Consider the following 15,145-nt stretch of genomic DNA (forward strand, 5'->3'; position numbering starts at 1 on the left):
CACAGATATACGGTCCTTCTGTCACAACCCACATAGTATGATAATGTAAAATAATACGATGTAGATAGAACAGCTCATGCACTTGCAGTTCAAAGATTCTTGTTGCCCATATCATGACTTGTTCATCAATGCAGAGGCCTGATAAAGAGTTATTTATTCACAACTGAAATTTTTGTTTCTTTTGTATGGAAAACAAAAGATGCTAAAAATATGTGCAATGATAGCTTTTGTTGTTAGGTTGCAGAATAACTTCAGAAGTTCAGGTTGGCACTGGCTAAACACAACGCTGGCTTAGCAACCTAGCCTGGAAAAAGGCTCTTAACACACACTGATCTCTTAATCATACAAAAGATCTCCAGCAGGACAGATGAATTCAGCAAGCCTTTTTTTGAAACACTTTTTTTCCCAGTTCTGCTCTACATGCTGAACTTATTGCTCCTGTTTTCCTGAGCACATAGCCTGTCTCTCAGCTCAGAGGAAATCATTGCACCTTTCTATTGCCCTCATAGTTTTTAAAAATCATTGTTCTTTTCCTGACTTTTTTTCTTGTAAATGAGATACAATTTTTCACTGAAATAGCCATATTGCTTTAAACTGTCCAAATTCCAGTTTCCATAAAAGATCGACATATGTAAATGCTACCTTTATGTTTCTTCCTTTAATAGTTACATATGAGAAGTTGTGGTAAGAGGAAACAAATATTTAGATGGCAATTGCTTGCTGATGCTGGAAATACCACAATTAATTCCTTCACTTTAAATCTAGTATAGGCACAGATGTTTTCTGGTGAGAAGAAATAGTCTTCTATTCTCAGTGATTTCTCCCCTGGATATAAAAATGCACTCTAGGAAAGTTACAATGGTAGGGTCAATGAATTGAGAACTCTGGGGGATTTCAACCTACTTCAAAACTTTCTTATTAAGTCAAGGTGACTGGAATAGGATAAATAGATACATTTTGAGTCCATTGGTCTTTCTGTTAGATGTCTTCTGTAATACATTTATGTTGCATTTACCTATTTAAACTTTTATAAATAGCATTCTACAAACTGGATATTGTTGCACAATCATGTATCAAGACATGAAAATAAATGAAACTTTTCTGTTTTCCAAAAAAATTCTGCAAATATTCTGAGCAGGTGACATACTTTGCTGGAATGTTCATTTGTCCATTGTAACTAGTGTCTTAAGTTTATGCCCTCATCTTTAGAATTTGCAACTGAATTTACAGTTGTTTACTTTCAAGAGTATATACAGTAATATATTAAAAACAAAACAAAAGTATAGTGGGAAGACTCTATCCATGATTATGCCCATGGCAGGGGGATTGCCTCAATGATCTGTAAAGGTCCTTTCAACCCAAAATGATCCTGTTATTCAAAGACAAGAAAGTACTCTGCTTTCAAATTCAATTACATTTTTCACTGAAATAACTCAAAACTAGATTGTGTCTGCTGAAACATTAACAGGATCCAGGGAGGCATTGGAGAAGGTTCACTTTGCAATAGACAAGAGAACAAGGCAGTGTCAGTGTACTATATTCTTAATCACAGCCATACAGAGCTATTCTTTATGGATATGCAACAAGACATGATTACCAAGTAATTGAATTTTTTCTTTCATGAAATGCAGCTGCTATGGAAGGATTCTCCTCTGCTGTATGAGCAGGCAAGCCATGTCATCTCACCATAATCAGGACCGTGATTCTGGACAGAGCTAACGTTTTCCAAGGAAGATATTAATTAACTTTCGTTAGAGGTAAGAATGCCACTGCCACTTTCTTTTTCAATAAGCAGCAGAGACCCACGGACATTTAGAACATGTGGTAGACACTTGCTGGGTAGGGTGAGCCTGGCTCCTCCCTGCTCTCAGGTTCTCCAGCTCTTTCTCAGGTCTTCATGTGTTGGCTCTGTTAGAGTCAGCAGGAGATAGGCCTTTAATTTGAGCAGGTCCAGGATTTCACATCATAAACCTGAAAAATCATTTCATAGTCTCTTCTAGACAGCACTATGGAAAGAAAGAAGTATTGCTTTGCTTTCACAGTGGTTGAGCTGAGGTTTTCCTCATACTTGACGTGAAATATGGAGCAGTACATCTGAGAGCAAACATTCATCCTCATAATGCTGCTGAGAACCTATTTGCCTTCTTTGATTTTGGTAGAAATATATGAATCAAGACTGGCCAATTGGATTGAAGTGTCTAGAACACTCAGCAAGGTTTGCAAGTATTTGGCAGTCTGTTCTTTGACTTTCATAATGGATTTATCTATACTATCTCCTGTTTCTGTCCAGAAGAAGAGGGACTGATATATTACATGAAATGTGGCTCCTAGATAGTCCTTAGACTCAGTAGAAGAAATTTCCAAAAAGATGTCTAGAACTGAGATATTTAGAGAGCACATTTTCAGATTACTTCAGCATCTCAGCTTTTGGATACTGATTATCTGAAACAAATCCCTGCATCTCTGATAATGTGCCTACCACCTACTTTGTTGAACTATGATGCTTGCCAGGGCCTTTGTAAGGACTTGAATTTTAGTCTGGACTGAAAGTTCTCACTGTCTTTGGAACTATATCTCAGTGTAACAACACATAAGAAAACAACAATAATCTAAAAGGGCTTTCATTGAAATTGAAATAGAATTAGCTATTGTGGTTCACCATCTGTCAGATGTCCTATGCCTGAGGTCATTGGATTAGACCTTGACAACACTGATAAGATTAACATGTCATTCTTGGTGTTGAGTTACAGATTTATGAATTTGGCTTCTACTGGGAGTAGCTCCAAGGATACGAGGAAAAACAGCTTATAAATTCTTCAGAGCTCTTTGGAGCCAAAAGCCACTTTTTGCCTGGATTTGCAAGTGATATTATTTAAAAGGTACTTACTTGGAGACATGAGAATAATTGAAGAGTAAAATAAGTGAAAAGTACTGGAAAGTTATTTGTCTTATAGAGTAACTGATAAAAACTGCATTCATTATTATCTCCAGTAATGCTTCTCATCACAAGTAAACATTCTGCCTTTGCTGCAAGGCTAAGCATTCTTCAGGCAGATCACTCATTGACTCAGCTGCATTTACTACTCTGTTTATCACTCATTCCCTTGGAACGTATTTGTGAAAAATGGACAATTGTATTTTACTAAGATTTATGGGACTTTGGCCAATAAATTCCATTAACTTCTCATCTTTTAAAATGTCCAAACTGAAGCTGACTGGGAAAGACAGACAAAGAATGACAGGTTTTTGTTCACAAGAAAAGAAAACACTTCAACAAGTCAAATCATTAAGCTTTTATTTGGGAGCATGGAGTAGGTACTTATTGTCACATAGTGAGTTGAAACAGATAGAGTTACTGAGATTTTGCAGAACTGTCATGGAGGAGTCTCTCAGACCTTGTTTCACTTCCAGCTGATTAAGTTCTAATGAAAGTAGTGGGGTTCTGAGAAGATACTCCACAGGCTATGGAGGCATTCAGATTTTAATTTTATTGGTTTGTCATTCATCTGAGACAATTCAATAGAATCCCACGTCAGGGATTCTTCTGTCTGTTGAGATCATGAAACCCAGTATGACAGAAAACTTCTTGTTTTGACTTTGGTAGAATTCTTCATAGGTGATTAGTGCTAGCTGAAGCTGTGGGAAGTAGGTATCAGGAAATGCAACAATAATGAAGACAGATCTTGGCTTTAGCTGAGTAGTTCACAGCAGAGCTGAGCCGCAGGATTTAAAAATTAACTATAGTCACTCTTTCCCATAAGTGAGACTAGAGAGGGATAAACAAAAATGATAGTATCTTGCTGTGCTTGTATTTTAGTTACAGCAGAGTTGCAATGATGTAATTGTGACAAAAAAATAGTCTCATTAATTTAATATTTATAGGTGGGAATTCCGATCCAGAACTTGGAAAATCTGTACCATGTCCTGCTGAAAAGAATTGTGTTCATGCTTGGATACTAATTAAGAGCACTAGCAAATCTAAAACAGGTCGTTGTCCCTTTCTTTGAAATTTGTTAGTATTTTTTTCTGGAAGCAGCAATAAATTTAGTCCTTGAACTTGTGCAGACCAAAAGATTTATCAGTAGACCTTTCTGTAGAAATAAATTTAACATATTTGAGGGTTTTAATTTATTTTTTTTAGTTGAAAGCGGAGAATTATGTAAATGCATAAGTATATTGCTCTCTACATTCTTTGTTTTTCCTAATCACTTCCTTTATTTTCTGCTACAGAACTTTGAAAGAGACAGAACTAGACAGAGTTTTCATCTTACACAAAATGGCTAGTTAATGCCCTTATCTTCCTAAGGTTAATGCCCTTATCTTTCTAAGTGCTTCCTTTTGTGAGCAGTACTTAGGGAGTTGGGCTGGAGTGCTGACAGATGCTATTCAGGTTGTCTTCCACCTGTTTCAGAATACTCTGGGATGACAAATTGCATTCTGACTCTCAGGCTCCTTGTTTCAACAGTCAACAGATGCCTTTGAATGGGAAAGTTTGGCTCTTGCCACCCAATTCCTTTTTGGCAATGTTTCAAAAAAATGTTGAAAGCTTGAATCTTACCATGAAAACAAAATACATCTCTGCAGACAGCTCTGCCACCTTTGCTTCAGGTTCCCTAAATAAGTATTTCTAAAAACTTGCACACTATTTAAGATTGTCAGTGTAGTAGATTAAAAAGGTTTTTGTAGCCCATGGGCTTATTTTTTTTTTTTTTTTTTTTTTAAATCAGGGTTGCCTAGAGACAACAAATGTTTCTTACTTGTCTGTGGATACATATGTATACAGAATTTAAAAGAAATGGTAAAAAATAAGCAAAGTTTTTGGTGTTGTGGAGTCAGAAGATAGAGATCTTTGGCTCAAAAGGCTTCAATTTGATCTTCCAGTGAGAATTTTTGAGTTTTTCTCAGAAGCTCTAATTGGAGGCTGCTGTTCTAAACACAGTTAGACAGGAACATTGAGGTTCACATCCCCTCTGTGAACCGGCAGTATTTTTTTCAGCCCTTAAAAATGTTACATCACCATAGTCAGAATTAGAGCTGTTGTGGGAGCTGAGTGGGAGTCAGTGATTAAATAATTATGATTTTACGTAAATAGAAGACTCTCTAGAATTTCGGGTCTGCAAGAAACTGAAATGTTATAAGAACCATTTTCGCAGAAGAATTAGGCTAAAGCTGTTTAAAGGGTTTTTCTGACATTTTTTCTCCATAACAAATTTATTTTACTTGAAAATATTTAGATGCATTTACAGATAAGTAATGGATTGCGTTCCCCTTGGAATGTGTGTTTGTGTGATTTAAGAGATATCTTGAGGTTATTCAAGAAAAAAATAGACCAGAGGATAATTTATAAGCAACATGCTAGTAGAGAGTAATAAGAATACAATAATAACAAAAGTGGAGTGTGTCTTAGACAAAAGAATGTTTACACCATTTCCAGATAAAGAATACCAAGTGCTTATGCACAAAATATCAGGACACTGACTTCTGAGGTCCTTTTTCAGACCCGTGATCTTACATTAAACAGTAGTTGTAAGTAATATCGCTGGTTGGCCACTATCAAATTAGTGAGTAATTGCAGACTAATTTCTTTTCAAGTCTGTGCTCACAGGGCCACTATTATATTTGAACCAATTTGATGGTTCTGCAGCAATGCAACAGAGGATGAATTTTGAAAGAATGTAATTGGTGCAAAACTTGACTAAAATAGAATTTCTGGACAAGAAACAGAAAATCTAATTGCCCTAATACTTCATATCAACCAGGTCTTGGTGGATTTTTTTTATTTACATATTTTTGTTTGCATTTTATTGTTCACCATAGTTGTGTGCCCCATAGAACGTACTTGAAACTCCTCCAGGGTATCTAGATTTTCTCAGAAAATGGACTTAATGAAGGGGTTAATTTCCTTTTGGTGAATGGAGGAATAATTGGGTATGATAACAAGAGTCATGACACATCCTGAGTTTGCAAAGGTGTCTCCAAAAGCCTAGAATGAGTGACAAGGTAACTCCATTCACTAAGAAGAAGCAAAAGAAAGATATTTTATAAACTGAGAACTATACATTTACAATATATAGAAACCATTAATTTTCTAAGGGAATGGAAATCGAGGTTGCTTATCTCAGCTGCTGTGCTCAGTAAATGTTATTACATATACTTTTCTGGTTGATTAACAGATGGTTTGGTGTTTCTGCTTGAGTAGAGCCTGAATTCAGAGAATTCTTGAACACTGTTTTCAAAAGCCAAATTTTGTACCCATTGAGCTTCGCTTCTGCAGTGGCTTTGCCATTTTTAAGTAGTTGACCTACATTACAACACTATAAATTATTACAAATCTAGTAAACTTCTACCACTACTAAATTTACTACTAGTAAATTACTACAAATCACAATAGAGTCCTAGAGTGTAATGTAGTCAGTAGTATGCCAGTAATAAAATTAAGCTTCTAATATAAATTCACTTGGATTTGGGGAGGCTTTTTTGTGGAGTATCCAATTTCACTGTGTGGCACACTTTTTTTGCTTTAGCTTCATTGTGTGCAGCATGAAGTGACTGTTACTGGTTATTGTATTGGATCCATTCTCATCATCACAAAAATCTCTTTCTCAAACTCTTTGATGTACATGTAATTTCTGTTAAGGCACTGTGTTTTCTGCTGCCAGAAATATGTTTTATATGCTGTTTGTATATCCAATTGCAACTGTTTTTGCCTAAACATACATCAAAGGGACCTATGCCACTGATGACTTGTGGAGTTTTTCTGTACTGCATGGAAAGAAGAAACTGGCCTGTTTCCTTCCTCTAGAGTGCTGTTTTCTGACCATAAATTTCACCAAATAAAAACACTATTGCCAAGTAAGCTTTGAAAATACCTAGCTCCTACTAAGGCAACTTACAAGATGTCCTATATTAATCTTTGTGATTGAGATCTTTCCATCTGTTCCCTTTCAATGACAATATTGAATGTCCTGTAATAAACATGCAGGCATTCAACAACCACTTCTCTCCCACCCTTATAGACTGTGCTTTTTTTTTTTAATGCATGAACAAACCCTAGAGTATCCTACTCTAAATGGACCCTCCGTAACTTATAGTTTCAAAGAGAAAAATTCCACTTCCCTGTTTTATCTTTTAGAACATTGGAATCCAGGGTATTAAAAAACTCTAAAAAACAATTTTTTTTTACTTTTGCAAAATTTTTTTATTCTTATCCTAATCCTATTACTGCTGAAAATCTGAGTGGTTGCAAGTTTTTAATCTAATTCTTTATGACTAGAAAGCTAATAAAATATGGAATCTTCTGGAGTAATTCAGATTACTGATCAGATGGCTGATTTTCAAGAGAAAGAAGCAAGCTTCTCCCTTGTGAGGTCTCCAGAAAGAGCAACTTTCCTCTGCTTGACAGAACATGATCCATAAATCTTCTCTCTAGTGTGCTTTGAAATGAAACTGTTCTGGTCCTTGCCTGAATGAGGATTGTAAGGAGAGAGAGGTTGCCCTGTTGTGAAAATGGAGTCAGATGGGTCTAATTCCGGGACTTAATTTTTTTTACCATTACAAATTTTTGTTGTCATAATAACAAATAGCTACTTATTTTTGGGTGTGAAACTTGTCTGTGTCAGTCTAAGCCAGAACAGCCTCAACCATGTGTTTATATTTTGGTCTGACTTGCCCAAGAAGCCTCAGCACACCACACAAAGCTCCTCTGTCTCTAGGCTGAGTAACAGCTATATGATACTCCCAGACATACCTTTCCTAGCCACATGACATATTGCCATTCCAAGTACTGAAAGTCTGTATATTTCTCTTTCCTGTTATTATAAATTCCATGTAAAAACTAAACTTCAGAAATACAGTGAGGTATTTGCTAGAGACTTGAACCTAAGAGCGAGTGCTTTTCTGGGACTTCTTCTGTCAGTTTGGACCTCTCCACACACTCCAGTGGCCCTTGGGGCGTGTGTGGAGACCTACACTCAAAATGGGAGTGCAAGAAAGAGAAATGTTTTATAGGCATGAGTGGTAGTGACCTGAGGTGGCCCCTGTAAATCAACAAAAATGTGCAAAAAGTTTAGGTTGCATGAGCAGAGAGAGAGCTTGATTCACCTAAAAAAATAAAGGGAAAAAGGAACATGTTTGATGGAAGCCAGCAGGGACAACATGAGAGTAGGAGAAGAAAAGCTCAAGATGGAAGCTGGCTACAACAAACTCCAAGAATAAGAGATGCATGGAGTGAAGGAAAAGGGGTGTGTGTACAATTCAGAATCATAGAGAGGCACAGAGTCACACAATGTTTAAGGGTGGAAGGAACCTTTGCAGAACATTGAGTCCAACCCTCCTGCTAAAGGCAAGTTCACCCAGAGCAGTTTTCACAGGATCACATAGGTAGGTGTTGCATATCTCCAGAGAAGGAGTCTCTGCAATCTCTCCAGGCAGCCTATTCCAGTGCTCTGTCACCCTTGAAGGAAAGTTTTCCTCATATTCATATGGTACTTGTTGTTTAAATTTGTACCTCTTGCCCCTTGTCCAACTGCTGAACTATTTAAAAATATGTGTCTAAAAGGTAAATTTTGTTAATGTTTATGCTCTAGTTCAGTATTTATGTTTTGATTAAATATATTTGTGGTGAACAATTCTCTTCTTTGACTTGATTCCCCTTATGGTAGAATTCACCATTTGGTTGACTTGAAGAAAGGAAAATTAAGTTCAAGGGTGCAATGATCACTGTCCATTCAAACTTAGTTCATTTGTATTCATCTGTATCTGAAGGCAAAGAAACTAGGAGTTATAGGAAAGGGGAGAAAAAGAAGAGACCATAGTATGTGAAGGCTCATCCTTAGGTTAAAACATAGGTCATCAGAGCAGCCTGAGCAAATGTCTTGTTCAAAAAGATAGGTATATTATGTGCCATAACCAGTCACAATTGCTTCTAGTTCTAGAAAGCAGAATGCAGTTGCAAGACCTGAATTGCTATAAATTGGGATAGTTCCATGAATTTAAGTGGTGCCAATTTAATTGATAGCAACAGGGATCTGGTCCTTGTGCATGAGAATAATATAACTCCTGCACATACTGTGTTTTCCTGCATGTAACATTTTTGATTACCCTATGTTCTTTATTATTGAAAAGGGGTGATAATAGAAAATCAAAGCTCTTGAGGAGACTGAGGCTATTTTGCCAAGAACAACATCATATACCAGCTTTTACTTCAGGATGAAGTCTGTTAAGTATCTAGCAGATTTGTTTTTCATCGAAATAGAGTTAATATATTATATGTGGTCCTTTAAAAGCTACATGGTTTCTGAAAAAGGCTCTTTGGGGATCAAATTGCATTCATTGCTGAACTTGATATGGAGATGGTGAAGCTCATTAAAAAGCTTCATGGCAGGTAGTCAATGCCACTACTACCACAAATCTACATTTTTTTTTTTCCAAATTAGGATTCCAGGCATACTTTGGTTTCTTCTGAGCAAAAACAAGTGACACTGTAGAAAACTGTAGGCTAAGAAAAGGAAGAAATGGGATGTGTGTCTCCATTTGATTAAGTCCTACTAATTTGCAGTAATATAGAGTATCACTGTAAAATCATTGAAATGCCAGACCAGAACACAGAAAATAGTATTAGGCATAGCCAGTTTCAAAAAACAATTTAGATTCCAGTGACCAAACTCCATAGCTCATTGACAACTAATTTTCACCAAATCCTGCTGTAAGAATGGTCAGGTCTTCCTACTTTTGATGGGGTTTTTTGTTACAATACTTTATTGTGATTAATCTTGCATTCTTAGTGTTGTATTTAATCACAGTACATTTTAGTAAATACAAAAGATTAGGCACTGGGATTGGAGTTTAAGAAGAATTTAAGAATTAAATTCAAGAAAGTGATTTCGAGGTCTTCAGTTAGTCACTGCTTATATAGTTCTTAAGCTACCCATGTAATTTCCTAAATCCCCACGTTAGAAAAAAAATGCTTCCTGACATGGACAAAGAATTTCGGTTTTGGTTTGTCTGCGCATTTCAGCATCTATCAGAAACATATTAAGAGACTAGTAATCCATACTTAAGTTGCTATAATGAGATGATTTTCATTTCACTTGTTAGAAAGGACTCCAGCTGTGAACTGAAGGCTACAACAATTACAAAAGCACACTTTTGGTAGCCTCACCTGCATTTTTAGGGCTTCTTAAATGTGTTGGAAGAAGTTGTCTATATAGGTAGACATAAAATAAGATCTGGAAGAGCAACATGGAAGAGAATTAACTAACTTGGCAAATACCTTAACATTTAGGATATTAGATTTGTTATTCTTCACATTTAGATAGGATTGTAGCAATTGTTTTTTCTTTGGTTTTACTCCAGACTGAATGACCTTGGAGAAAGTCCTTGTATCTCTTCTTGAAGATCTCTTATATCAGATGCCGAGAAATAGAAGGCCGGTTTGATCAGCAGCCATACACAAAGACTAAGTATTTGCCTTGCCAAACAACATAAGACATTAACTGATGGCTTCTGCAATGCCATGGGACATGGCCCAGAGAGACTCTTCAGCAAATTCACATGCAACCTAGGAATCGTCTACACACCTGCAGAGTATGTCTGCTGTGCACATATAGTAGCTCTGATCCATCCATATTAGACCTGCCCCAACATCCTGACATGGCTTCATACCAGTCAGAGAAGGGACCAGTGCCTGCCCCTCTGCTGCCCCTCATGAGAAAGCTGGAGACAGCTATGAGGTCTTCCCTCAGTTTGCTCCTAGATGAACAACCAAGTGGCCTCAGATGCTCCACATATGTCTTCCTGTCTAGACCCTTCTCTATCTTTGTATCCCTCCTTTGGATGCTCTCTAACATTTTATGTCTTTTTCATACTGTGGCTCTCAGAACTGTCCTCAGCACTCGAGGTGAGGCTGCCCCAGTGCAGAGCAGAGGGGACAATCCCCTCCCTTGCCCGACTGGCCATGAACCCCAGGACACACTTGGCCCTCATGGCTGCCAGGGCACTGCTCTCATATCCAACTTGCCATTGACCAGGACCCCAAGGTCCCTTTCTGTGGCACTGCTTTCCAGCCTCTCATTCCCCAGTCTGTCCATACATCCAGGATTGCCTATCCCAGGTGCAGAATCAGAAGCTTTCCCTTGTTGCAGTTCACGTGGTTGGTGATTGCACAGCCCAGTGACTTGTCATGGTTTTTCTCCAGGGCTTCCCTGCCTTTGAGGGAGTCAACAGCTCCTCCCAATTTAATGTCATCATCAAGTTTACCTAATATACCTTTGAGTTCTGCATAAAGTAATTTATGAAGACATTGACAAGCACAGAGATGAGGATGGAGCCCTGAGAACCCCACTAGTGACCAGTCATCAGACTCATGTGACCCCATTCACTACAATCCTTTGTGCCCAGCCTGTGAGGCAGTTGCTCACCCATCATAGGGTGTGTTTATCCAGTTGTGGGCTGGACATTGTATACAGAAGGATAAGGTGAGACACAGTATTGGAAGATAATAATCACTATAACCTGAGTTAAGAAGATATTTTTGGCTTCACCTGATGGATCTCAGGTACGTAAGATTCCATGACACATTGAAATAGGTCATTAAATCATGTGCTTACAAATTCAAGGGGGAATGTGAAGGTAAAGACATGGGTATTTCTTACTACTGCCTGGAATAAGTTACTAATGGAAAGATTAATCACCTTACTATATGCATTGACTTATTTTTCTAAAATCAAGGAATATACTACATAGGTTAGATCCTGGATATGCTATCATCCAGAAATGAAAGTCTCCAGTGTGCTAAGACACATAGCACAGTTACTATGTATTGACACTGAAAAATGAAATTTTCTTTCTTGGAATTTGATAATGTAAAAATCTTATGTTGAGTATCTAGGACTGGATGAGCATTTGTCGGGGGAAGCATATGGTTTCTCACACAGGACTGCACAGTAGTCTATTATGACCGTTAGACCACTGACTAAATGTAGTGAATGTAAAATCTGAAATGCGGTTACAAGGCTACAGCTGAATAGCCAATTTGGGAATTGAAATTTGGGGTGTAAATTGTTTTTTACCTGGACACTGTATTCTCTTGTAACTGGAAATGAATAATCAACATTGACTTTTGAAAAATTTCTTGTCTTTACAGTGGGAAAACAAGGCCTTTGGGTATACATTGCTTATCAAAGTCACAGACATGCTCTGTTCTTTGTTTTATCAAGATTGCTATCTCCTTCTTTAACCATCCACACATTCTGATTTTTCTTTTAATTATACTGAATATTCATAGGCAGAAATTGCTCTGCAAAGTGATGAAATTTTCAAGCAAAATTCTCTTTCACTGTCCAACTTTATAAGAAAACAAGGCTATAAGGACCTCCAGACAGAAGGAGAAGGCATTGATTTCAGTGCATGGTTAATATTAAATATACTTAAGCATACACAAATACCATTCACCTTGCCTTTTTCACTTTATTTCTTGTTCACTTTATTGTTTTCTATATTGTTGCTTCGCGTATCTGTCTCTCAGGTCAGCTCAGCGTCAGCTGAGCCACCCTGCTAGCTCTGATACGTCCAACAGTACCTTTGCGTGGGTTTTTGGCTCCGCAGCCCCTTTGCCTTAGCTGTCTCGGCCGTGGTTTAAAAGAGGGGACACTCCGGAGGCTCAGGGAGAAAAGGTTTTATTCGGGTGACTCAGGGGGCAGCCCCTGGTTCCAGGCCTGAGCCTCTGGGGAGTGACCCCGGGCCTCGGTTACAGGGGGTTTTTGTTCCCCCAAAATCTCAGGGGTGGATACAGGTTACAAGACCAATCACACAAAGCCAGGTGGGTAAGGTCAAAATGCAATACACAACATTAACAAATCAGGTGGATTTGGGATGTGGCCCTGTGAGACTCACCAATCCCTGTCAGACACCTCTCCTGAAGGTCTGGGGTCTGGGGGATGGTGGACATGTGGGGGAGAAGTACAATGGGATGGGGGAAAACACAATAGGAGATCGAAACCCAGGGCAGAGGATTAGAGTTGTCTTGGCAACTCTTATCAACCTCTGATAAGCACATTCCAAGACAGTAACTTTACCTGGCTAGGGTTAAAGTCCAAATCACATCAAACCTACAACTAAGAAACTTATGATACTATTCCAGCACCCCCACACTATATCAATAAACTGCAATGATGGGAAAATTTGACTTAAAAATCTAGAGATAAACATAATACTAATCTAGGAGACAGAAAGATAGAAAGGTGTTTAGATAGATGCCAAGGAGGAGAATAAAGAAGGTAGGTATTTTCAGTGTCCAAATATATGAGACAAATATTTCATCAGGAAAGAAAAAAATAATGGCACTAAGACTGTAAGACTGTAAGAAGCAGAAGCTAAGTGATAATTGAAGCATTCTGTTATGGACAGTCTGTGAAGACTCCTGCTCTTAATGTATGCTGAACTAATGATCAAATTACAGGATCTTTTGCAATAGGAATAAAAGACCTTCAGATTTCACACAGACAGATTATATGAGCAAAGTAGCTAAATTAATGAACTGAGGAAAAGCAGGTTGATTAATCTCTAGCTGTTATGACTGTGGTGAGGATTTGATAACAAGCCAAGAACAGCAACCATAATAGGGAGTTACTATTGAGCTTTCTAGCTGAGAAATGATGTTGAGGTGTAATTTTAATTAGGATTCTGAGTGAAAGACAGCAGAAGGTAGCTTTGACATTTTAGAACTGATGAGTATGAAACATTATCCATATTGCTCATCAAAGTTTATCTATTTTAATTTTGTAGTTTATTTTTTTTCATACTGTGTAAACATTTTTGTATATTCACAGGACTATTATTTTAAACCTTCTTACTCAAGGAAGGAACAATGTCTGAAAAACAACTGAGCAGGAAAAACTATTTAGTGTCCAGAGAAATTGAGCTTATCCAAGTTTAAGGTTTGAAAGATTGCTCCTAGAGGAGGTGCCTAATTATATAAATAATTAGGTATAATTTTACTTGAAGATTAGGAACCTAAAAATTTTTTAAAAGTGTAGATTTCTTTGAGATTGATATGTGAGTGCCAGGCCCTCCATTTACCCCTTGGCCATATTAAATGATTGTTTTTGTGAAATATGCACATAGTTCAGTCCTGTGTACAGTGTATAGCACCATCTTATATATTAATCACTTAGATTTGGTTACATTAATTTAACTTCTTTGACCTAAGCAGCCCTGCATATTTGACTATTTATGCAAAAATAAGACAGCTTTGACTTGAGAGCTGCTAACAGCTGTATCTCTGGAATACTCTGTATTCTGCCAGGCCCTGCTTGGATGTCTAATGTACACGTGAGAAGACTTGAGTAATGAGAAGACTTTCCCCATGGTCACGCTATGTAAAATGACCATTTCAGTGTATGTTCCAGGTCGCAGTCCCTGTTCTGTGAGGCTGTTCCTTCTTTTACTATTGCTGTGTGCTTCTATTTGGCAGTGTTTTAAAACATGCAGGTCTCATAAAGTAAGTTGAGAAAACCATGAAGGTTACTCCCTGTAAGCAGTCTCTTATCTTTGCACTTAGCAACTATTTAGTCTTTGTATCTTTGTTTCTTGAACTTTCCTGGGCATAATTTTGTCTTTTGTTTAGATAATTTATTAAAGAGATTTAACAGTATTTTACAAGGACCTATACCTATTCAGAATCTCCTCTGAAATATCTGCAGCACATAGTTGTATGTTCTGTTTTAAGCAGAGTTATAGTAATGGCATGAACAGTACTATTATCTTTGACAGTTTTTATTGATGTGGCTCCTATCATATATTAAAATGCACTTTTAAGAATGTCACGTGTCAACCGTACATCTCTTTCAAGGGCTTCAGTTTGCATGCAGCTTTTTTCTAAATTTGTGTTTTTCTGCTTGCTTAGATAAGAATAGCTGAGTGAAAAAAAAAAAAAAAAGGTAGCAAACATGGTGATATGGCCAGTTTAATTGCAGTTTTGGTGCAAGTGTATGATACCTTCTAAATTTACCTACAGTCTTGTTAGTAATGCACATGCCACTATGTGCTATTTTTCTTTAGCAAATTAAAAAAAAAAAATAGGAATAAATCAAAGGTGCCAAACAACCATGTATTCAGAAAGAAGTGAAAAATAGTGTATGTAAACATA

At 37.4% G+C, this 15,145-nt stretch overlaps 1 long non-coding RNA gene across 2 annotated transcripts in view; it reads left to right on the plus strand.

Moving 5' to 3' along the window:
* The window catches only part of LOC310910881, a 35,152-nt gene extending 22,737 nt beyond the window's left edge, over nucleotides 1–12,415 (plus strand). For both annotated transcript variants that reach the window (XR_014590419.1, XR_014590420.1), the window contains exons 3-4: nucleotides 1,632–1,757; nucleotides 10,354–12,415. This is a non-coding gene — a long non-coding RNA (uncharacterized lncRNA). The remainder of the gene's footprint in view (nucleotides 1–1,631; nucleotides 1,758–10,353) is intronic.
* Nucleotides 12,416–15,145: the final 2,730 nt, after the last annotated feature.

This window comes from Zosterops lateralis, assembly GCF_965231275.1.
Source record: "Zosterops lateralis genome assembly, chromosome: 6".
Taxonomy (NCBI): Eukaryota; Metazoa; Chordata; class Aves; order Passeriformes; family Zosteropidae; genus Zosterops; species Zosterops lateralis.